The 25,252-nt window shown below is 47.7% G+C and overlaps 1 long non-coding RNA gene across 1 annotated transcript in view; it reads right to left on the minus strand.

The window, feature by feature from the left end:
* The window catches only part of LOC138285043 (uncharacterized), a 153,855-nt gene that overhangs the window by 99,737 nt on the left and 28,866 nt on the right, over positions 1 to 25,252 (minus strand). Inside the window, exon 2 of the long non-coding RNA XR_011201498.1 lies at positions 6,312 to 6,379. This is a non-coding gene — a long non-coding RNA (uncharacterized lncRNA). The remainder of the gene's footprint in view (positions 1 to 6,311; positions 6,380 to 25,252) is intronic.

Genomic DNA, 25,252 nt, shown 5'->3' on the forward strand with positions numbered 1-25,252 from the left:
GTAGTGCATGCAGGTGTGAGTGGAGATGAGACTGGGAGGGAGGAGGGAGATGTGGAGGAGGGGGACACAGTGGAGGCAGTGGATGTTGGTATGTGTGCATGGGTATGATGCTTGTGTGAGTGCCTATGGGATGTGTGGTGCTTATGATTGCCTGAGCCACTCTTGTGTGTCGATATGTGTGCATGCTGGTCTGATGGTGTGCTTGGGATAGGCTGAGGTACAGGGGATTGGGTCTGGGTGGAGGAAGTTGGAGGGGGGAGGCTAGAAACGGGGACAATGGCTTCCATCAGTGTTGAGGCCAGAGCCTGAAATGCTCTCTTTTGGGCTGCCTGCCCAGAATGAATGCCCTCCAGGTATGCATTTATTTGTTGCAAATGCCTCTCAACACCCTGGATGGCATTCACAATGGTAGACTGCCCAACAGTGAGGGATCTCAGGAAGTCAATAGCCTCCTCACTGAGGGCAGCAGGGCTGACTGGGGCAGGGCCTGAGGTGCCTGGGGCGAAGGAGATGCCCACCCTCCTGGGTGAGCGGGTACGGGACACACGCTGAGGGGCTGCTGGGAGGGCGATGCTGGTGGGGGGGTAGCGGCTGTACCTGTTGATGCAGGGGGCACAGAGGGGATTGCCACCGAAGGGAGCTCCCATCAGAGGAGCAGTTGCTGTTACTGCTGTCTGCTCCTGTCCCCGCCGTGGAGCTCCCCTTGCCCTCCGTCCCACTGGTGGCTTCAGACTCAGTTGTTTCGCCTTCCAGGGCCAAGTGGGATGCAGCTCTCTCCTGCTCTGGTGCAAATGCTCCTCCGCCTGATGATGCTATTGCACACAAGAACAGGGAGTCCACAAAAACAGGGGGAAAGACAGAAGAAAGACATGTTCAATGCATGCAAGACCACTACCGTTGGCGGACACTATAGACACAGCAGCCCTCTGCACTACGCCACGCACTTATAGTTCCTAGATTAATTACATGCCCATGGGGTACAAGGCCTAAGCCCGATTGCTGCACACATGGAAGTCACAGGAGCCTGACTAGGTGTAGAGGGCACTAACCACTAGTGGGGTTGGGGTGCCACTGAGCCTGCCTCACAAGGGACCTTGCCTACCAAGATCGCCCTGGCCTAGGGGAACCCACTGCCCACCTCTCCCACCCAGATACCTCATAATGCTCGCAGCGTCAGCTGAATGAGAGTGTACTCTCCCCCTTGTGGCTGCTGTGATGCCCTCAAGCGCCCATCCAACTCAGGATACGCCACCGCCAGGATCCGGAACATCAGGGGGGTCATGGTGCGACGGGCACCCCTCCCACATTGGGAGGCCATCCCTAGCTGGGCCTCCACCGTCTTCTTGCTCCAGCGGCGAAGATCCTCCCATCTTATACGGCAGTGGGTGCTCTGTCCGTGGTGGACCCCCAGGGTCCGGACGTCCTTGGCAATGGCACGCCAAATATCCTTCTTCTGGTGGGTGCTGACCTAGAGGAATTTACATTTACAGTATACAGTTAGTATGGGAAGAGCAGTTGCGAGAAGCCCGAAGTGATAGGGAGACGTTGCAGACTGCCCTCAAAAGTCAGGCCACTAATATAGCAAACAATCCACGACACAGCGATGCAAAAATTGACTGACATGATAGCCACCACACGGGTGAATGTGGATGTACCTAGTTCAGTTTTACAGAAGTTCCAGGAACGAGAAGACCCGGATGCCTTTTTCACTAACTTCGATAGGGTGGCCGCATCGGTAAATTGGCCACAAGATAGATGGGACAATATTTGGCACCCCTATTGACTGGTACATTACAAGCCACATACCAAGCGGTAAATCCAGGGGAAACAACTCCGTATGGGGATATCAAGAAGGCTATTTTGGAACGAGAAGGGTTTGACAATAAATACTACCGTAAAAAAAATTGAAAAACCAAATGGATACCTATGGAAAATCCCAGAGCCCTTTACTATAGAGTACAAGATCTAGGCCAGAAATGGTACTAACAGGGAAGAAGTGATACAAATAATATGATTGGAACAGATTTTAGAAGCCTTACTGGTCCAAACACGGAATTGGATTAAAAAACTCCCGAATATCACAACATCTGCCCTAGAGCTGACGTGCTTTTCATCGAGCTCCAGATTTTACAGTAACCCCACATAAAGTAGGCAAACATATTAGTCCTTTCTCAAACCCTCGATTGTCGAAGAGTCCGGAAGGAAAGAACACTTTACAGAAAAGGAACCAAATCAAACCCCACAGTGTTATCACTCTGCGAAGTGGGGTCACATTGCACGCCACTGTTCCCATAAGTCACCAAGACCCGAACTAATGGAGATAGATGTAACTGGAGGCAGGGTTTTATGTACGGGCCGAAACACACCACAGTAACCAAAGAGATGTTAGTGAATAATAATCCCATTAAGGTATTGATTGACTCCGGATGTAGTCAGTCGGTAGTTAAGGCTGAATTACATGGCGAAGGACCAATAGTGGAAGGGAGAATCAGTATCCATTTGTTGTATACATGGTGACAGTAAACAATATCCAATAGGGGAGATCAATATAAAATGGAGAGGGTGGGAAGAAAACTTGACAGTAGGTATAATACCACATCTAATGGAGGATATGATCATAGGAACCGACTATTAAGATTTCCATAAGCTATTTGAAAGCATAAACAGAGACCATAGAAGAGACCCTTGGCTCGAGGAAGCCCCTTTTTCCATTATTATAATTAACATGGGTAAGGAGAAACTGAAATTAGGCAGGCAACAGAAAAGAAAATATCAAACAGATGTTAAAAACAATCCTCTTCATTTGATCCCCACAGACAGGATTGTCTTATCCATTCCACCGCCCTTCAGAGTTTGTCAAAGAGAAGACCCCCGTTGAAACACGCCTGGGCTTCTGCCATCACAGAATCAACCGGACAGGTGGGTCCTTATTTACTTATACAAAACGGACTACTGTATAGGACCGTTCATCATAATAACGCACTAAAAAATCAATTGGTAGTACCCACCCCATATTGAATACAGGTACTTCATTTAGCGCATAGTAAGGAAGGAGGTGGACATTATGGGCGAGAGAAAACCGAGTAATGCTTCCTCTTGTCGTTTTTATTGGTCAGGGATATTTTCTGATATACACAAATTCTGTGCCCAATATCTCAAGGGCCAACTCATTAACCCAGGGATGGTCCGAAAGGCCCCACTCTACCCGTTATTGATGTTCCCTTTTCTCGTATAGGAATGGATTTAGCCCTCTCCTCACGTGGGTATATGTATATTTTAGTCCTCGTAGATTACGTTACTCGTTATTCTGAAGCCATTCCTCTAACAAGCATGACCACTAAAAGTGTGGCCCATGCTACGATCAGGTTTTTTTCCCCAAGTGGGATTCCCAAATTAATTATTGACAGACCAGGATACTCCTTTTATATCCCACCTTATGTCCCAAATATGTCAATTACTTGGAGTAAAACACATTCGCACCTCTGTATATCATCCTCAAACAGACGGGTTGGTAGATATAACCGAACAATCAAAACACTCCTAAAAAAAAATTATATCGGACTCAGGAAGGGATTGGGGTCAGAGATTGCCATTGGTCTTGTATGCCATCCGAACACATGTTCAGTCCTCAAACGGACATAGTCCATTTGAATTGGTTTTCGGCAGACAACCTAGAACTCTTCTAGACATGGCTGCTGAACAATGGGAGGAGAAGGAAATAGAATGCAGATATACACTTGAATACACCCAACAGCTGAAGGACCATATACAAGCCATATGGGAAGATGTCAGGACTCATTTAGAAGAAGCCCAAGAAAAGCAAAAAAAGCCCTATCATACAGGAAAAACTTTGAGGGAGTTAGCCATAGGGGATACAGTATTAGTGTTTTTACCAAGCAGCAAGAATAAATTGTAGAAAAATGGCAAGGCCCCTATGAAATCTTGAAAAGAATAACCACAGTCACTTTCCGATTGAAGATGTTGGAAACTCCAAAGAAAACCCAGATATATCATATCAATGTCCTTAAACAATGGGAAGAGGGAGACATGCAGACCCTGAATGAGGACTCTGTCTTTTTCTTAAAAAGCATAAAGCCCTTGAGATAAATTTATGCCCCCAACCAGATGAATTCCAAGAGTGGGTACCACATATTAACCCAGACCTACCCGACAAAAACAGCAGTCAACTAATAGAGATATTAAATCAACATAGGAATCTCTTCTCAACAAACCCTGGAAAGACCCCTTTGATCCAACACAACATTATCACAAAAGAGGGGAGAATGAACCATTTAAAACCTGATTGCATACCTGATGCTCGTAGACAGTTCGTTGAACAAGAAGTACAGAATATGTTAAATACCGGTATAATTGAACCTTCCACGAGCCCATGGTGTTCTCCAGTGGTTTTAGTTCCAACACCAAACGGAACGATCCATTTTTGTATTGATTTTCGACAACTCAACGCCATTTCTGACTTTGATACCTATCCAATCCCCAGAGTAGATGAGTTAATTGAACAATTAGGACAGGCGCGATACCTATCCACGTTAGATCTCACAAAGGGTTACTGGAAAATACCCTTAAACCCGCAGGATAAAGAGAAAACTGCTTTTTTCCACCCCGTCAGGATTATACCAGTTTACGGTGTTACCTTTTGGCCTGCACGGAGCCCCTGCCACATTTCAACGCTTAATGGACAGAATATTAAGGCCTAGATGACATAGGCCCTCATTACAACCCTGGCGGTCGGTGGAGAAATGGATGTAATATCGCCAGCAGGCCAGCGGGACAAAAAATGGCATTACAAGCATGGCGGTGACCGCCATGCTAAACCGCCACTTCTCCACCTCAACCGCCAGGGTGGTTATGACCGCTGGGCTGGAGACTTCGGTCTCCAGACCAGCAGCTGTCACTACACCGCCGGCGGTGTCACGATCCTGCATACCACCATGGATTTCGTGGGTTTCTGTACCGCCATAAAATCCATGGTGGTAGGCACTATCAGTGCCAGGGAATTCCTTTCCTGGCACTGATAGGGGTCTCCCCCACCCCTGAGTCCTCCCCCACACCTGACCCCCCTCCCACCTCCAAAGGTGGCAGGACCCCCCTCCCCACCACCCCAACATTGACACACACACACCTACACGCACACATACACTACAACTACACATACCTGCACACATACAAACAGACATTCCAACAGACATACACACAGACATACACGCACACATACTCACAGACATACACGCACACAGACATACAAACGCATGTACTGACACACCCCCTGCACACTCTCACACCCCTATGCATGCACACAACACACAACACCCTCCACCCCCCTCCCCTAACGGACGATCACCTTACCTGGAGTGCTTGGCTATAAAATGGGCCATAGAAAGCTTGCAATACTATCTATTAGGACATTGTTTTACGCTAATCACAGACCATGTCCCACTAACATGGTTAGCCCACCATAAAGACACCAATCCCAGAATATTACTGTGGTTCATGGCACTCCAACCTTTTGTATTTCAGATACAACACTCCCCTGGCTCACAAATGGTAACCGTAGATTATCTCTCAAGGCATCCTGTAGATTCAGGACTCAATCAACCCCTTTCATGGGGGAGCAAATGTAGCAGGATTATCGGCCGCGCCGGGACACACGAGGGATCAGGGCTGATAGGAGTGTGCCCCAGGAGCACGGTAGGAATCCCGTACCTGTGTGAGGACGTCCTCGGACAGAACCCGGAAGAGGAGGGCTGCGTGGTGGAGGAAGAGGAACAAGATGCCGCGGAACCAAATGAGGAGCGCTAACGCCCAGGAAGAGGAGAAGACGCATGCAACCGCAACAGGAGTAAAAACCAAGCCAACGAAAACGCGGAGGAGAGCTTGAAGGAGGGCGTCCAGGGAAAACAGAACACCAATGAAATTGACAAGCCCCAGTTTCGGTACCCAGAAGCCTGCCTCATCCCAGGAGGGACGTGGCTAGCTCATGTACGTGCCCGCATCCAGGGCTATGCTAGCGCCCTGCTGAACAGGAAACAAGAAAATAACAATAAGGGAGGGGTGGAGGGGGCCCTACAATAAGAACAAATTGAAAGGGGAAATTACTCAAAGAACTACACTCCTAAGGGAAAACGCATGGTGTTTTTTTCTTTTTTCCTGTTTGAAAAACTCTTCACAAATTCACTAGAAGGAGTCAAAAGTGAATCGTCACAGAGTGATCACAATAGACACTAGCCATCACTTAACCCCCCCCCCCCATAAGCCCTATAAAATACACATGTCCCCAGAATAACACACACCTTCTGACGCTCTGTCTTCTGTTTCCTCTCATGCTTCTGTCCGGCAGCAATAGGACCTTCAGGCCCATCTGAAAGAGACAAGAGGGAGAATAATGTACAAGACCACCAAAGAAGAGATAGAACAGAAAAGAGAGAAAGAAAGAAAGAGGCTACAAGGAGAACATAAGAAATAAAAGAAAAGAAAAGGAACGATTTAAAGATCGCTATTAAGGAATGTAAAAATAAGAACACAGACAAGAATAAAGTAATTACTGTTTTGGGACAGACTACAGCGAGTTATCTGGTTCTATAGGGCCTCCAGAGTGGTGTTAAGGTCCTTCTCGAGTAAACCACAACATGCCCTTAATCCAGTAGTCTTGTTGTAACAAAGGGAGTCCTACGACAACACATAAAACAGTGACTTACCTACTGTCCTGGTGATGATAGGGTTGATTTTCATTCTGATTTATGGTGGCAGGAAATGGGAAAACTAGAAAAAAGGTAAGTGTTGTGCTTATATTCCTCCCAGTCCACGAACTCAGGTGTGGCGACTTGGCTGCCAAAATTAGATTGGTGGGACTGTACATCGAGATTGGTGCTGCAGTAAAAGGGACTCGAGTCCTGCTGCTATCTGCTTTTACCGATGGTGCTGCCGACACGGGCAGTGATTCATGGTGGTGACAGCAGTTTGTCGGCGGTCTTTTGTCTATGGGATAGTCAACATTCAAATTGGGCTGGTGGACCGCCGATTCAACAGATGGGAAATCCAATGGTAAATTGACGGTGGGATAGTTACTGCTGAGATCTAAATCAAGGCCTGTAACTTTGCTGTCCTAGAGTGTTCGGTTTAGCAGGAGACAGGTGTCTCTGACTGAGAAAGGGCCGGGGAAAGGGAGTGCATTTGGGAGATCTTAATAGGAGCAGCATTTGGTATGTAACCAAGAGACTTCTCCACATCTTTATGGATAATCAGATTGGCACTTAGCTTCTCTTTCCCAAATACAAAGAGGCAGCACCTGGTGCTAACAAACAAAACCACTGCCATGCACTGCACGTGCTTGGAAATGGGCTCCTTAAAATAGTGTAGGGAAGCTATGATGCTCATCCCTTTAACAATCCCAAGTGCCATATCTCTTTCATGCTGCTCATTCTGAAGGGGAAAGAAATGTACAGCTCTCAACAAACTCCAGACATCTTCATATGGATGTGGGTTTAAAACTAGATGTGAAGTGGTATCAAAAAGTGGAAATGTTTGAACTTGCCAGGACACAAAGTGCCTGGTGTTTGTTTTGTTCTCAGGAGTTTCCAAGAAAGTATCCTCTGGGAGACTCAAGGCAGAACCTGGACATTTTGATCTTATGCATGCTTTCATGCTTTTTCCAGTCATGTAGATGTTCATAATCTGCTTCAGAACAGTAATTTTGGTGGCTCAGAGTTCTATCAAGTGACTCGGGTACACAGATCTGCTCCTCAGTAAGGGCAGATCTGATACAGACTTCTCACCTCAGATTCCTTACTTTAGAATATGCCACAGGTGTCAGATTGTATACGGAAACTTGACGAGCAGTAGCCCTGTGACCAGTAGCCCTGCGCACCAGTAGCAGGTGTTGTTTGGCTCCGTGTGGCATCAGCAGCAGCGTCCACACTGAAAATGACGTATGCAGTGCCTGTATAGGTGCCACCCCAATGAGCTGATGTCAGTTCCTTTCTTTGAGTGTCAGTCAGCACAGATCCGGAGAGAGCTACCCCCAGTCAATTAATGACTGACCTTTTTCAATCTTTTGTTGAATATTGTTTGAGACTTTGTCTCCTGAGTAAAGATGCCCATCAAAAAGACAGGTTTCAAACCATGCAGCACATATCAGAGTCAGATATCGGTGATGGACCTGCACTTGGTTTGGCTTTGGTATCTGGAGTGTGATCATGAGGCTAAGACGTGCGAGTATTGCCGTGCCATGTATCCAAAGGTGCTGGGGGAGCGGTCCCTCAAGCTCCTTACTGGCCGATCCTGGTTGCCCCCGCAACGTTCCAGATCTTGGAGGTGAAGAAGTTCTTGAGATCGTTCATGGAGCCGCTCCTGGCGAATGTCATCCCACTCAAAGTCAATGGGAAAATCTAGTAAAATCCCACAAGAAGTAGTCAAAGAGGTCTTTGACTTCACCACACAAGTCTTTGGATGAGGTGCTTGCCTGTTGGCAGTCGAGGCCTAGCCCTGTGGTGGAGCCTGTGCCTAAGCAATCTCTGTGTCTCCCTGAGTTTCTGGGAGCCAGAGTGACCGCTGCCCAGCTAAAGGAATTCTACCAGGCCATGCACCTTCTCTTTGGGCGTCCCGATCCGTCTGGAGCTCCCTTGGTTTGTCAGGGGCCCCTACTGGTTTTCCGCTGAAGGGCTTGCCCTCTGTGCCAGTCAGGTTCCCGGGATCCAGTGACGACTCCATAATGGTGCTGGTCAAGCGACCTTAACCTTCCCTGGTGCCTACTCCAGTGCCAACACCTATTGCCACCCCCATCATCATTCCCAACTCCGACAGGGGGACGAAGTTTGCCCAGCTAAGATGGCAGCGCCTAATATCGGAGCTCTGAGTCGGCCCACCATCGATCCTGTTTCTTATCTGATGATGGGGGGCCCAATTATATAAAAGTGAGTCGGGGGCCCGCCTGAGCATGGTCCTGCACTAATAGGAGTTTGGAGGCCTTGGATGACACTGGCGGCTTGATCGGGCTGAAGACTGTCCCGATCGGTCAGGGAGGTGAGGCTTGGCCCGCCTGCTGCGCCGGCTGTCGGAGCTGCTGCAGTATGAGAGGCGCCTGCTGCGAGGGCGTGAGATTGGTGGCCCAGGAGGAAGCGGCCTGACCTAAAGGGAAGCAGTGGTGTGCTGGTCCCGCCTGCATGATCGACTGGTGCCGGCCCATGCTGGGAGAGGAAGCGCAGCCCAGCTTGGAGAAGAGTAGGAAATGTGCGGAGGCCTGACCCTGCCCGCTGCTCCGAGCAACAGACTTGGGGACTACAGATGGGGAACGAGGCCAGGGGGTCTGACAGAATAGCCCACAGTGAAGAGGTTAGGAGTGCAAGAAGACAGAATGGGGGCCCCCCGGGGGACCCTGACCTGGTGAGGACTGCCAGTGGGGTCTTGCCTGGGAGTCCTGCGTGGGATAGTCATTGAGAGAGGTCTGCACTGAAGAGCAGCTGGTGGGTGCGCCCCCTGCCCCCCCAAAGCCCCCAGTGTGGAAGGAGAGGGACACTGCGGAGGCACCTCCACTGGGTTCCAGTGCTACATGCGGCCTCACTTACCCCCTAATCTGGTGGACGGGGACAGGGATCAACAACAGAGGGAGGACTTTGTCGGAAGACCCAGATGTCGGCGCTGCTTAGGAGGGAGTGGCGTATCCAGGGACCCCCCTTGAACTTTTGCCCCATTTGTGGAATATTGGACCATCGTTAACCCCTTTATAGTCAATCTGCAGGCTGCACTTAGAGCCGTCGTAGAAGTGGCATACCACTGGAGACCTAAAGGGGCCCATAGGACGAGGTGTGGGGGTACTGAAGCAGTATTTGATTGGAGGCTAGTGTGCTCACAAGACTGGCCCCTCCTACCGAGACTACCTGGAGAGCTCTTTTGCTGTGCTGGAGGCCTGTAGGACTGGCAGCTACTGGGGCCCTGCAGTGAGGTGCCGCTCCACCCATTTGGATCCTAGACGTGGGTACGAAAGCTACAAGTGCCAACTATTAACTGATATATGCTGACTATGGGGAAACCCAGACCTAAATCGCAAGGAGTGCCCTTGACAGCTCTGGCACCTGATTGCCAGCTGATACACAGAGACGCTGGGGAGAACTTGGCACCTATCACTATGCAAGACACCCTGAGCAGGATTCTGGGAGCGATTGAGGATACCAAATTGACTCTGAGCCAAGAGTTCGAAAAGGTATCTGCTGAACTGAGCCACCTACATACGGACCATCATAAACTGGTTGACAGAGTGAAAGATACAAAAAACAGCCCTGGAGGAACTGCAACCTGCACACCAGGCCCCTAGGTCCCAAATTATCCACCTCACTGAATGGATCGAGAAACTCGAGCATCGGTCTGAGGATGCAGAGAGACGTAGCCGGCGTAATAATGTGGATATTGTTGGGATGCTGGAGGGAGTGGAAGGATGTGATGCGGTGACCTATCTGGAGTCTTGCCTGCGCTCGCTTATGGGCGAGAGACCTCTCACGCCGTTCTTTGCATTTGAAAGAGCGCATCGAGTCCTGGCTCATCAGGGAAAGCCGCCGAGGCCAATAGTAGCAAAACTCCTACATTATCGAGACCGAGATCTGCTGCTGCAAAGAGCCCACGAAGCGGGCCCGTACCAAGTGGAAGGTGGCTGGGCCACCCTATTTCCGGACTTCACAATCGTGGTCTAGCCAGGCGGGCCACCATCATGGGGGTGAAACAGGCTTTACATGAGGAGGGCCTGAGGTACTCCTTGCTGTTCCCCTCTAGGCTGAACATCATGCTAGAAGACGCCACCCACTTCTTTCAGGAACCAGATGAAGCATGGGCCTGGCTCGAGACATACCGCACAGGTGCAGAGGGTGCCAAGCACGAGAAGACATACACGGGATCCCGTGAGTAGTCAGCAGGTGACAAAGCCCACGCATCAACAGGCTCAACAGGGGAAGAGGGCAGCCGTTCAGGCAGCTGTCTCCCTGACGGAGGCGAGAAGCTCAGACGGGGACCTTGGGTCAGGATCCGAACCCTTGGACATGGAAGACTCCTCTGATATAGATCCTGTAGTTAGTGTAATGGAGGGACTCCCCCATGTGACACCCTAGACGTCGGATGACATTGCTTGAGTCCACAGGGCCCTACCTTAACTTATGGCCAGTTAACGAATTGTTGATGCGGGCTGACCTGGGCTCGGACAGCGTACGCAACACACGATTGGAGTGCCCTGAGGGGAGTTGTGGAGGGGTGAGGACCATGTTACCTGCTGATTTCCTTTGATGGAATGGCTATTACACACCCCCCTTTAAAATAATGTCTTAGAATATCCATGGCATGGGTTTGATGACAAAGCGCCACAAAATTCTTTCATACTTGAAACGGAGGGGGATACATATTGCCATGTTGCAGGAATCATACCTCACTCAGGTAGAAGCAGACCGCTCCGCAGGCATTGCCATGGACAACTGTTTGCAACTACATATTCAACCTTTGCAAAGGGGCCAGCAATATGGGTTATGGCGAGGGTACCCTTTAAGGCCTCTACCGTTGACATGGACAAAGAGGGCCCTATGTACTAGTGGAGGGACGTCTCCATGGCAAGCCTCTGGTGCTGGGAACTGTTTATGCCCCAAACCAAGACCAGATCCAGATCCAGTTCCTGCTCTCCTTGCCCGCCCAACTAGCGCGATTCACTGATGTTCCATTCCTCATTGGAGGGGACTTTAATGGAATCTTGGACCCCAACCTAGATGCATTAACCCCACCGCTCCCAGAGGTGGCAACTGTTAAAGTAGCAACAGATATGTTGACCTGGAAATCCCATTGGGATATGGTAGATGTCTGGCACCCCCAGAACCCTCTCGGTAGAGACTACTTATATTATTCACACCTTTATCAAGTACACACCAGATTAGATCGAATACTCTGCTCTGCTTCCCTTAGGGGAATACTTAGGCTGGACTATATCTGATCACAGCCCACTTTTGATCTCTTTGAAAACGACAGAGAGTCGCCAACCTGTCCCGACATGGCAATTGCACCCCGCAGCGTTGGAGGATGACTTCTACCGAGAATCGTTGGTCAACAGGTCAATAGGTTGACTGAGTTCTTGGCATTGAATCCTGGGTCGGCGTCTGGTAGGGGCGTTGAGTGGGAGGCCCTAAAAATGGTAATATGGGTTCATTGTCTAGGACAGACTGTGGGTATTAGGCGAGACCTTGAACGGAAATCACATGATTGGAGGATGACCTGCACCAACATGATAACGACCTCGATGGCACTCCAGAAACACAGGCAAAGTTGCTAGAGACCAGGGGCAATATAATGTTGCACTAGAACGTCTTAGATGTCATGACTACAAGAAGTATATAGCCAAAGTACATGAGGAAGAAGAGAAGGCAGGGAGGCTACTGACCTGGCAGGTTCATCCAAAGCTGGGGGACACCGATCACTCGGCTAACGACCATGGAGGGTGTTACAATATACGCACCCACCCAGATAATTGATGAATTCACAACCTATTATACGTCTTTGTATGGCCCCCTACAGATGGACACGTCTGACAAAAGGGAGGACTTCTTGACCATACTACCTCAGAATATTCTCTCTGATATGGATATGGGTGCATTCTTTGCACAAATATTGGTGGAAGAAGTCAAGGCAGCAATTAAAACGTTAGCGATGTGTAAGACTCCGGGCACTGGCGGCTTGCCATCAAAGTTCTATAAACTGAGCTGTGGAGTCCTGGCACCATGGCTTGTGGAGATATACGATGAAGCCTATGATACCATGATGTTACCGCCCACGACCAGGTAGGCCATGGTGATCTCCTTACCCAAATCTAAGCAAGATAACAGGAGGGTTACTGATTTCCGGCCCTTGTCCATGCTTAACACTGATTTCAAGATCCTCAGCAAGACACTCACCATGAGATTGCTACCCCATATGAATAACCTCATACAAGCAGATCAGAATCGGTTCATTCCCACCCATAGCACCTCTAATAATCTCCTTAGATTATACTCCCTGCTTTATGAGGGCCTTCACCCCTCAGATCCAACGGCAATGATTGTGTTGGTGAATCTTGAGAAAGCCTTCGACACTGGGAGCTGGGATTTTCTAGAGGCTACCATGTCGAGGATTGGGCTGCAAAGGGCTTGGTGCGACTGGGTTAGGCTACTTTACACCCACCCAACTGTACGTGTTAAAACAGGACGATGATCTCTTGTAGCTATAACATGTATAGAGGAACCCAGCAGGGGTGCCCTCTGTCGCCGTTGTTGTTCATCATCGCCATAGAACCACTAGCAGCGAGATTCAGGGAAATGGCCCAAGAATGGGGAATATGACAGCGTGGGCAATTTCACATAGTATCCCTATTCGCGGATGACCTCCTTATTTATCTCAAGGACGGGAAAGCAACGCTGCCACAAGTGTTTAAACTGTTAGGTGACTTTGGTGACTGCTCGGGCCTCAGGTTAAACAGAAGGAAGACTTGTGTCTTCCCAATGGTCCATGGGGTGAATCGCCCAGACTCTTGCCCTGAAGATGTGACATGGGCGCCTCCCTCATTCCGCTACCTGGGTATTCTAGTCTACCATGAGTTGCAGGATATCAAGGAGGGCAAACTGGGGAGAGCGCTTCGAGCATTGCTATCCGCTGTCTCTTTTTGGTGCTCCATCTGCTTGCCTACTATGGCACGCGTCTCTCTCGTTAACATGGTGATGCTCCCCAGGCTGCTTTATTACTTTACTAACCTACCCACTGCACCCCCGGCCTCCTCATTTCGCTCATTAGACGCGCTCCTTAGGGAATTGCTGTGGGACGGTGGGCGTCAACAGGTTGCATTGGCCACTCTACGCCTATCCTCTACGCCTATCTCCTTAGGCTGGGGGGCTTGGAGTCCCTGATTTCGAGCTTTATTTCTTGGCAGCTCAGCTTCAGTGGCCTGTGCGTTGGCTCAGTGGGGTGGGACTTCTGGAATTGGCGGCTGATGAGGGAGACCCCAACCACAATAGACCCTTGGCCAGATGCTTAAACCTAATCTGCTGGGCCCAAGTTGGGTATATTATTAACAACAGCCCTGACCAAGTGGCAGAGAGTTCTTAGGAAAACAAAAACTAAGGTACCCTACGTGCCGGTTATTCCACTGGTGGGGATCCCCCACTGTGACTCGACTTCCTGCTTCACAAAAAGACAGCTTAATCGCTTGACAGCTGTTGAAATACATATCTTAGGTGCGATGTACTGCCAGGAAATGCTGATCCCGTTCAAGTACCTCGTGGATCAGACCGGATTGCCTTGAGGGCAGTATCTGACTTACGAGATGGTGGTGGGGGCTATTCGGAACCTCTGGAGTGATGTGGAGGGTGGGCCACCTACACACAGGGTTCTACAGACTATGTTGTCTATTGGCGAGGGATCTCATTTGGTCTCCTGTCTTTATAAAGCACTGTTGGAAATGGTGCATAGGCCACTGGACACCCTCCGGACCAAGTGGGAGATAGACTTAAACAGGCCCCTTACGGACACAGACTTGAGTAGAGCTCTAGCATATAACTCACAGGACTTATCTTACCCCACACCGACTTAGGCTCATATATGGAGGGGAGGAGATAGGTTGCCCACGCTGCCTTCTGTCTTATGACATGGGGATGGCCACAGCAGCAAGAAATCTGGGATGGGGTCATACAAAAAACTAACCACACACTGAACAGATGACTAGAGAACACAAGAGAAACATGCTTGTTAGGATTGGTAACAGATTTGTGGACCTGGCCCTGGAAACATAACAAGGGACCCAACTTGAGGACCTGGACAATGGATGTAACGAGATGGGGTAGAGCAGAGGAGAGGGCTCTGAGGAGAGAAGAAAGTAGAGGGATGAGGCCCTGGCCGATTGCCCCGCTGTGGCCAGAGGTAATTGATATTTGGGAGAGCATAAGTATGAGAGAGGAGTTAGATTCCGGGAGCGACACAGGGAGTACTGAGATAGCCCGGTAGGAGTGGCCTGATGGAAGGGTACTTCTATAACAGCCAAAGGGTTAGATGAGGTAGGAGCGTGGTTAGAGTGATAACTCCATCACTCTCCCCTGAGGAAATACACCCACAGGGAACCTGGGCGATACTGCATGAACGATGCAACGTAATTTCGGTACCGTCAACTTGGTTGCCTGCACAACTATCTATACCACAGGCAAGTTACCAGTTTCTTGCTTCTTTTGTTTGTTAAAAAAAGAAGTTGATTAGTATTACACTACTGGCATGTGAAGAGATGAACGGTGGACCTATATTACATGCTCACTTGTGTCTTAGCCCTCACCCAACCATACTCTCTAATATATTATCCTGGACACTTTACCTTCACAAGACACCCTGCCAGAGGGGTGTTATCTCAAAGGGATAGTGAGAATGCAATAGGCGTTACATTTTGATAAAAATGCCATAAGCTCTGAGTACAATCGCTTATATTATTGTCAAATGTATGCACTGTTTGACTAAATTGTTCTGTGCCTTGTTCACTTACTTTGAAATGCCAATAAAATTAAAGTGCTAAAATAAACCTCCGACATGGATCCGGACAGGCATCATCCGATGCTAGCGCTGACCGGGGGCAGACTCTCCCATGTAGGAGCCAGTGTCTTAACCTTATGAACATTTTTATTAGCTACACGAGCAACCCAAATGTCCATGTGAATCTGGGTTAATATCTGAAACGAGCATACATTCTCGTGAAACTTATTTGGAAAAATTATTAAACACTAGGGCAGGAGTTCCTGCAACTGAATTAATTGTCAGATCAACCCTTTTCATCGGGACAGTTGCTATTCTGTCATGGTCCTCATAAGGACATATTCTGCAACCAGCTCTCGAGTAGCTGATCAGGAGGACTGTCTACCAGAGAGCCATTGGCACCCCTTATCTTTGAAGTGTCCTAAGCGCAATTGAAATGTACAATAACCACACGAGGCCCAGTAGGATCATGCATAATCCTTCCTTATCCAACTCACTACTAATTGAATGTTTTCAGAAATTATCTGGATTGAGATGCAGCAAAATTCGGGTTGTGCCAGTGTATATATAACTGCCTTTTTGTAACCATTCCCCAGGTCATTGCCTGTTCTGAGACCCTGATATTCCTTATAAGGATCAAAACGTCGACAACAACCAAGACCAACCTTATGTTTCCTTCATTCCATAGATAAACTTTCCTATGGATGAATTTGTGTAAAACTATATGGAGGTTGTCTGTATGGCCAAATATTATCACACCAATGAATATTGAATGGCAGTGAAATTCCCAATGTACAGCTTTTTATGGTGTTTGTTTACTTGGGGAGCGGTTTTTCTGCACTATGTATTAATGTTTTTGAAAAACAATCCGTTGAATGTATTTGGTGAATTTTAATAAATGTTTTTTCATGTATTTGAAGTACTGGTGGCAGAATAGTTTATTATGATGACTCTGACATAATAGCAACTGTCCAGATGTAGAGTTGATCTGATGATTAATTCAGTTGCAGAAACTCCTGCCCTAGTGTTTAATCATTTTTCTAAATGAGTTTCAAGTGAATGTGTGCTTTTTAATATTATGACAGGATTGGTTTGGGTGATGCATGGGAAGGGTCTGAGGACCCTTATGGTTAACAGCCCTTAGAAGACCTTTAGGATACCTGGTGTGAGGATCTGGCAGAGGCCAGTGGACTGGTCACCTCACCAGACACTGACATTGTATCTCCCCTTACCGCATCTGTAGATGTGCCTTATTCACTATGGGGGTGAGGAGGGCAGCTGAGGTCTTGGGCCTGCAACTACCCTTGAATGTCTTGACGGAGGTGCTTCAACCGAGAGTCTCCCCACCCGCCACTTCTCCCTTTCAATGAAACACTCATCGATGTCCTGCTTGGGGCCTGCACAGAGGTTCCAGTGCAAAGGACAATTGTCTGCCGCAATCACCCTGCCCCAGCGGATCCCAGTTTCCTCAGTCAGCCCCCCACCCTGGAGAGTTTGTCAACCCTGGCACGGTCCCTACCACCCCACCAGATAGGGAATCCAAGACGGTGGATTCCTTTGAGAAGAGGATGTTCTCTTCTGCCAGCCTAGCACTGCGGTTGGTGAACACCGCATGCGTCTTGGGTCAGTACTCCAATGCTATCTGTGACTCCTTTGCCCAAGTACTACCTATGGTCTCAGAGTAAGCCCGAGCCATAGTGTCATGCAATTACTGATGGGAGGGATGCAGCCAAGTTCATCATATAATGTGGGCTGAACATAAAGGACTTGCTGGGTAGAGGCATTTCACCGTCCGTGGTCTGTAGGCTCCACGCCTGGTTGAGAACCACTAGCTTTTCAGGGAATGTCCAGGCCTCGTTCATGGACTTGTGCATTGTTGGGTCCAGTTTGGAGAGAAGGCAGACTCAGCATTGGAGTGCTTAGGGACAGCAGGGCTATGGCCCGGTCCTTGGGCCTTTCAATAGCCCCTTGCCAACTCTAGTCCGCCTTCCACCCCATTTGTGGCCACAGAAGGGGGTTTCAACCACGTCTCTACCCTCCCAGCTACCATGGTCGGTAGGTTTCCCGACATTTTTGTGGCTGAGGATGTGGCTCCTGTAGACTATGCTGGGCAGGTATTCAGAGGTCAGGCCAGTGCACCACCATCCAGGCAGCTGCAGCCTCCAAGCCCATTTAGTTTGCCCTCCAATCATCATGGGCATCTAGTAGGGGGCCGGATACTCCATTACTTGGCCATTGGAGGTCAATAACATCCAACTGTTGGGTTTTGCAGATCGTTGAAACAGGTTATTCCCGCCCCTTTGTGACCATCCCTCCACCCATGCCACATACTTATATCAGGCTGACAGAGGACCACCTTTCCTTACTCTGTCAAGAAGTGCTGGCTCAAAGAGGGGAACATGGCGGCTGCAAGATAGATGCAGCACGCTAGAGCTCGCCTGAGTCTTCAGCCACAGGCGCTGCGATGAAGTACGACCACCTGCCTGCAGGTTGAAAGCCGCTCCGATTACTCCGTGCACCCTGGAGGATTTGAGTGGGGGCTGCAACGGCCCCAGTCAGGCTGCAGCTGGGCGCGGGCTGCTCTGGAGCTCAGTAACTCCTGTCGAGCAGTGGCGCTGGTTCCCCTCTGGGGGATTTGCGGCAGAGCCAGCACAGGCGGAGGGCGTGTGTAACGAAATGCCTTCTTGGCATGGTTACCCCCTAACTTTTTGCCTTTGCTGATGCCAAGTTATGATTTGAAAGTGTGCTGGGACCCTGCTAACCAGGCCCCAGCACCAGTGTTTTTTCCCTAAACTGTACCTTTGTCTCCATAATTGGCACAACCCTGGCACTCAGGTAAGTCCCTTGTAACTGGTACCCCTGTGACCAAGGGCCCTGATGCCAGGGAAGGTCTCTAAGGGCTGCAGCATGTCTTATGCCACCCTGGGGACCCCTCACTCAGCACATGCACACTGCCTCTCAGCTTGTGTGTGCTGGTGGGGAAAAAATTACTAAGTCGACATGGCACTCCCCTCAGTGTGCCATGCCAACCTCACACTGCCTGTGGCGTAGGTAAGTCACCCCTCTAGCAGGCCTTACAGCCCTAAGGCAGGGTGCACTTTACCACAGGTGAGGGTATATGTGCATGAGCACTATGCCCCTACAGCATCTAAGCAAAACCTTAGACATTGTAAGTGCAGGGTAGCCATAAGGGTATATGGTCTGGGAGTTTGTCAAACAGGGACTCCACAGTTCCATAATGGCTACACTGAAAACTGGGAAGTTTGGTATCAAACTTCTCAGCACAATAAATGCACACTGATGCCAGTGTGCAATTTATTGTAACATACACCCAGCGGGCATCCTAGTGATGCCCCCTGAAAACCTACCTGACTTCTAGTGTAGGCTGACCAGTTTCTGCCAACCTGCCACACACCAGACATGTTGCTGGCCACATGGGGAAAGTGCCTTTGTCACTCTGTGGCCAGAAACAAAGCCTGTACTGGGTAGAGATGCTTCTCACCTCCCCTTGCAGGAACTGTAACACCTGGCGGTGAGCGTCAAAGGCTCACCCCTTTTGTTACAGCGCCCCAGAGCATCCCAGCTAGTGGAGATGCCCGTCCCTCCAACCACTTCCTCCACTTTTGGCGGTAAGGCTGGAGGAGATAATGAGAAAAACAAGGAGTCACCCACCAGTCAGGACAGCCCCTAAGGCAGTGGTCTCCAAACTTTCTACTGCTGCGCTCCCCCAGTTCCAAAAATAAAATTCCAGTTTTCACAATTATTTTATAAAGATGGCAATGTTTAAATATGTCTAGACCTATTTAAACATTGCAGTTCAGTACTGTTACCTTCTAAAAAATGCAATAACATGCTTCTTCTTAAAACAAAGCCCTGTTATCTGTGTAATGTTGCTTTTGGTCAGAGTCTGTCGCCGCTGCTAGGATCACTTGAGGCCCCCCCAAGGGGGACCCGCCCCCTACAGTTTGAAGACCTCTGTCCTAAGGTGTCCTGAGCTGAGGTGACCCCTGCCTTGAGAAATCCTCCATATTGAGTTTGGAGGATTCCCCCAATCAGATTAGGGATGTGCCCCTTTCCTCACAGGGAGGAGGCACAAAGAGGGTGTAGCCACCCTCAAGGACAGTAGCCATTGGCTACTGACCTCCCAGACCTAAACACACCCCTAAATTCAGAATTTAGGGGCTCCCCAGATCCCAGGAAATCAGGTTCCTGTAACCTGAAGAAACAAGCCTGCAGAGAAGGAGGAAGAGGACAACTGCTTTGGCCCCAGCCCTACCGGCCTGTCTCCAACTTCGAAAATCTGCTCCAGCAACGCAGCCGACATGGACCAGTGACCTCTGAAGCCTCAGAAGACTGCCCTGGACTAAAGGACCAAGAAACTCCAGTGAACAGCGGCCCTGTTCAAAACCAGCTACTTCTTTGCAACAAAGAAGCAACTTTCCAAGACTGCACGTTTCCCGCCAGAAGCGTGAGACTTCTCACTCTGCACCCGACGCCCCAGGCTCGAGATCCAGAGAACAAACACCTCAGGGAGGACTCCCTGGCGACTGCGAGCCCGTGAGTAATCAGAAAAAAAAACCCTGAGCCCTCACATCGACGCCTGCAGAGAAAATCCAGAGGCTCCCCCTGACTGTGACTGCCTGTAACAAGGGACCCGACGCCTGGAACCAACACTTCACCTGCAGCCCCCAGGACCTGAAGGAACCAAACCTCAGCGCAGGAGTGACCCTAAGGCGACCCTCTGCCTTGCCCAGGTGGTGGCTGTCCCGAGAAGACCCCCTGTGCATGCCTGCACAACTAGAGTGATCCCCGGGTCCCTCCATTGTTTCCTACCTGAAACCTGACACCTGCTTTGCATTCTGAACCTGGCCGCCCCTGTGCCACTGAGGGTGTGTTTTGTGTGTCTACTTGTGTCCCCCCCAGTGCTCTACAAAACCCCCCTGGTCTGCCCCCCGAGGACAAAGGTACTTACCTGCTGACAGACTGGAACCAGAGCACCCCTGTTGTCCATAGGCACCTATGTGTTTTGGCCACCTCTTTGACCTCTGCACCTGACCGGTCCTGAGCTGCTGGTGTGGTAACTTTGGGGTTGCCTTGAACCCCCAACGGTGGACTGCCTATGCCCCAGGACTGAGACTTGTAAGTGTTTTACTTACCTCCTGACCTAACCTTTACTTACCTCCCCCAGGAACTGTTGATTTGTGCACTGTGTCCATTTTGAAAATAGCTTATTGCCATTTTTACAAAGACTGTATATGATATTGCTTTTATTCAAAGTTCCTAAAGTATCTAAGTGAAGTACCTTACATTTAAAGTGTTTAATGTAAATCTTGAACCTGTGGTTCTTAAAATAAACTAAGAAAATATATTTTTCAATATAAAAACCTATTGACCTGGAGTAAGTCTTCTGAGTGTGTGTTCCTCATTTATTGCCTGTGTGTGTACAACAAATGCTTAACACTAGTGACAACAAAATGTAATAGCACACGTCTAAATCAAAATTAGTTAGATAGAGTACATTAGAATAGAGTCCAAATTGTGTCCTTTATAGGTTTTGAAAAAACGTTTATTCCAGATAAATTTATATGCTCCAAGTTATATTTGCGTCTGCAATCTCCAAAAAAAAAAAGTGGTCTTGTTTCCAAAGTAATCATAAATCACATCTTCCCGAATAACTTCACATTCCACTTGATATTCAAGAAATGTTCACATAGTCAATTTCCAAAAACATTCTTAAACTTCACTTGCTTGTTTGTCAACACGTGTTTCATCCGGGGAGTGCCCCAGGACTTCTTCAGGACCGCCTTATGATTTTCAAATAGTAGTTTTTAATCCTTTTGCTGAAGGCTAAAACATGTCTGTAAGTCTGTCCCAATACAATCGCCTCTCCTTTGTCCTATATACCTCCGGTTTATTGCCAATATATCTCTTTAATAATACTGTATCCTGAGTAAGTATAGACCAATGCTTCCTCATGATTCTCAATAGTCTCTGAGAGTTTTCTGTATAATCCAAAATAATCCTTATCTTCTGATTACCACTTGTTTTGTTCTTATTATCTTTCTGTGCAGCGGACAACAAAGTTTGTGAACAAGATATCTTTGAAATTTTATGTTGAGACTTACGTATAACTGCCTCTGAGTAACCCCTAACTGTGTATCTATGTCCCATATCCTCAATAGCCTCACGAAAGTCACAATTTATGCTACAGTTTCTTCTCGCTCTAACCATTTCACCTAATGGTACGGCCTCAATCTGATGTTTGGGGTGCGCACTCGTTTCATGCAGTAAAGTGTTGCATGCAGTAGGCTTTCGGTATAACCTACTCTCTATTTTGTTATTTTCTACAAACAGTTCAACATCCAAGAATTCTATACATGTCGTACTGTATTTATGTGTAAATTTGATGTTTACATCATTTTCATTAAGATGGTTACAAAAACTCTCTAATGTTTCCACATCTCCTGTCCATAGCATAAAACAATCATCGATGTATCGCCCCCAATATAAGATATGGGTATGCCAAGATGCTGCCCCTGGGCCCCACACCCAGTTTTCCTCAAACCACCCCATTAACAGATTTGCATATGAGGGGGAAAATCTTGAGCCCATTGCCACTCCCTCTTTTTGTTTATACCAATCTTTCTTAAAAAGAAAATAATTATTATACAAAATGAGATCAATCATACTTAATATCATGTGCGTGTGTTCCAGCAGATTGGCCGATCTTCTGTTAAGAATAAATTCAATTGCTTTCATTCCACATTCGTGTTATATACTAGTATACAGTGCTACCACATCCAAGGTTACCATGATCATACCCGGTTCCCACTGAATATCTGATAACAAACTCAGTATATGTTTGGTGTCTTTGATGTATGAGGGCAAATTGCATACAAATGGTTGCAAAAATATGTCCACAAATTCCGACAATCTCTCAGTGGGACCCCCCATACCCGAAACTATCGGTCTCCCTAGTGGAAATCTCGACTGTTTGTGTATCTTAGGCAAAGTATAAAGGCATGGAAATTTGGGACGATGCACCTGTAAATATAAGTATTCATCCTCATCCAGTAGATTCTTGTCCCACCAGCTTTTTAGTAATCTGTTTATTTTCCCCGTTAATGCTGATATCGGATTATATGAAATCCTTTCCTAACAGTTGGTGTCACATAATTGTGTGTGAATCTCATGCTCGTAGTCTACATGATTCATGACTACTATATTCCCACCCTTATCCGCTCTTTTAATAATTAAATCAGCATCCGATCTGAGAGTCTTTAATGCGATATATTCCTCATGTTTTAGATTACGTTTTCTCCATTGTTTCTTCTTCGTCTCCTCTTTATCCATATCACGCCATACTAGTTTGAAAAATGTCTTAATGTTATTGTCCATTGCCAATCTCGGCACCCAGGTGGATTTACGTCTTAGTCTGCTCGTAACGTGTATATCCGATGGTACATTTAAATCATGTAATACCGTAGATGTTGTTACTGGATACTCCTCATAATCTGTGATTGTCATCAATGCTACAGTATCATGTATATCTTGTATAGATAATTCACTATATACCGGTGTATATATGAAGTACCTTACGTTTAATGTAAATCTTGAACCTGTGGTTCTTAAAATAAACTAAGAAAATATATTTTTCAATATAGAAACCTATTGACCTGGAGTAAGTCTTTGAGTGTGTGTTCCTCATTTATTGCCTGTGTGTGTACAACAAATGCTTAACACTACCCTCTGATAAGCCTACTGCTTGACCACACTACCACAAAATAGAGCATTAGAATTATCTACTTTTGCCACTATCTTTCCTCTAAGGGAAGCCCTTGGACTCTGTGCACACTATTTCTTACTTTGAAATAGTATATACAGAGCCAACTTCCTACAGCGTGGTATGCTCCAGCAGGGCAGGTTGCAGGAGAAGCTGATTTGACGGGAAAGATGGCTGAGGCAGTCGCAGCGAGTGCTGACTTTGAGAAACCCTGAGAAAGGGGGTTGCAGTTCGGCCCCCTGGTTTGGGCAAATTTCATCAGGAAAAGGTGGGATCTAACTGGTAAGGGGGCCGGTATGGATGTGCCTCTAGGTGGGGAAGCTCAATGAGGTGAGCTAAGCTACAAGCAGAAAAAACGCTGGTGAACAGTGGGAACGCCAGTGAGAAGAGCACTGAGAAGGGTGCCAAAAAGCAGAAAAGAGCCCAGCCTCTCAATCTAATAGCAAAATTACCTCCCTCGCTAAGGTCCTTTTTTAAGATAACCAAACCAAAAAGGACTGCAAAAGTAATGGAGAGTGAACAAATAGACCTTTTGAGTATGGTAGGGGTTAGAATTGTGATTCACAGCCGCAACTACAAGCATCCCTGGAACCGTTAGGTGCACTACAGAGTGGAGGTTTACATGCACATTTAGGAGTCCCAAAAGCTGGGTTGTGGGTCGGCAGACATGCCTGTGAATCCAGCCGGTAAAGATGTGCCTCAAGCGTATCCCCATTCGCCCCCCTCTTTGACCTTGATACCTACACCGACTGTCCCCTCTACTTCAGATGCACAGAGTACTTCCTTAGAGAGGTTGGTTCTGGCCTTATCAAACAATATCAAAAAGGGCTTTGCAATTTCAGAAGTGAATCAAGGGGAGATAAGAGGTACATGTGAGGTACTAGAGCAGAAATTGGACCTTTTGATGTCCAGAATTCAGGGCTTAGAGGAGTCAGTGTGTGCGATGAAGGAGGAAGTGAAGCACCAAAAGGAAGAAATTAGACTATTGAAGGAAAGCGGTCATGAGCTATGGAATACGATAGAGAGGCTGGAAAATAATGCTCAGAGGAACAATTTGAGAATTTTAAAAGTTCCAGAAGGTGCGGAGGGGGAGAATCCTAAATCCTTTGTGGTCTCTCTTATTAAAACCGCTCTTCTATTGGAGGAAAGTACTGAAGAAATAGCTAAACATATTCTGAGGATACATAGAGATCCCTTCAGGAGAAACACTAATAGTAAAAGGCCTTGGAGAATGTTGATAAATTTTCAAACGTATTAATTGAAGAAAAAAATACTGTCTAAAGCACTTAGGCTGAAATCTTTAAGAGGAGAAGGCTTCTCGTTTGAAATTAAATCAGATTTGTCTAGGAAAGCTATAACTAGACAGTGGGAGTTGGGGAGGCGGATGGAAGAATTCAAGAAGCTAGGCGCCTCGGTGCAACTCAAATTCCCGGCTACCTTAAGAGTAATGAATAATAATAGAACGCGCAATATTAAAGAAGTCAACGCAGCGGATGAACTGTCAGAAGCTATAAAGGGTGGGGGTGAGTAAGGATTAATGAGTTAGTTTGCTTCGCCCGAGGGGTAAAACTCAACACTGTTAGAAATGGGGTCTTTGGTTGGCAGTTAGGTAACCCCCTGTACAAGCAAGGACCCTCACTCTAGTCAGGGTAAGTCACACACAATCCAAATTATCCTGTGCCCACCCTCTGGTAGCTTGGCACTGAGCAGTCAGGCTTAACGTAGAAGGCAATGTGTAAAGTATTTGTGCAATAAATCATGCAATTCCACAGTATAGCACCACAAAAATACACCAAACAGTGTTTGGAAAAATATATAATATGTATCTGGTAAAATGCAGGTCAAAATGATTAAGAGGCAATAAGTATATGTTGACAGATCACTGTAAAAGTGATATAAAGTGTCTTTAGTCTTTTAAAAGCAATAAATGTCTCTTTCAAGCACAAAGTACCT

Source organism: Pleurodeles waltl, chromosome 3_1, assembly GCF_031143425.1.
Source record: "Pleurodeles waltl isolate 20211129_DDA chromosome 3_1, aPleWal1.hap1.20221129, whole genome shotgun sequence".
NCBI lineage: Eukaryota > Metazoa > Chordata > Amphibia > Caudata > Salamandridae > Pleurodeles > Pleurodeles waltl.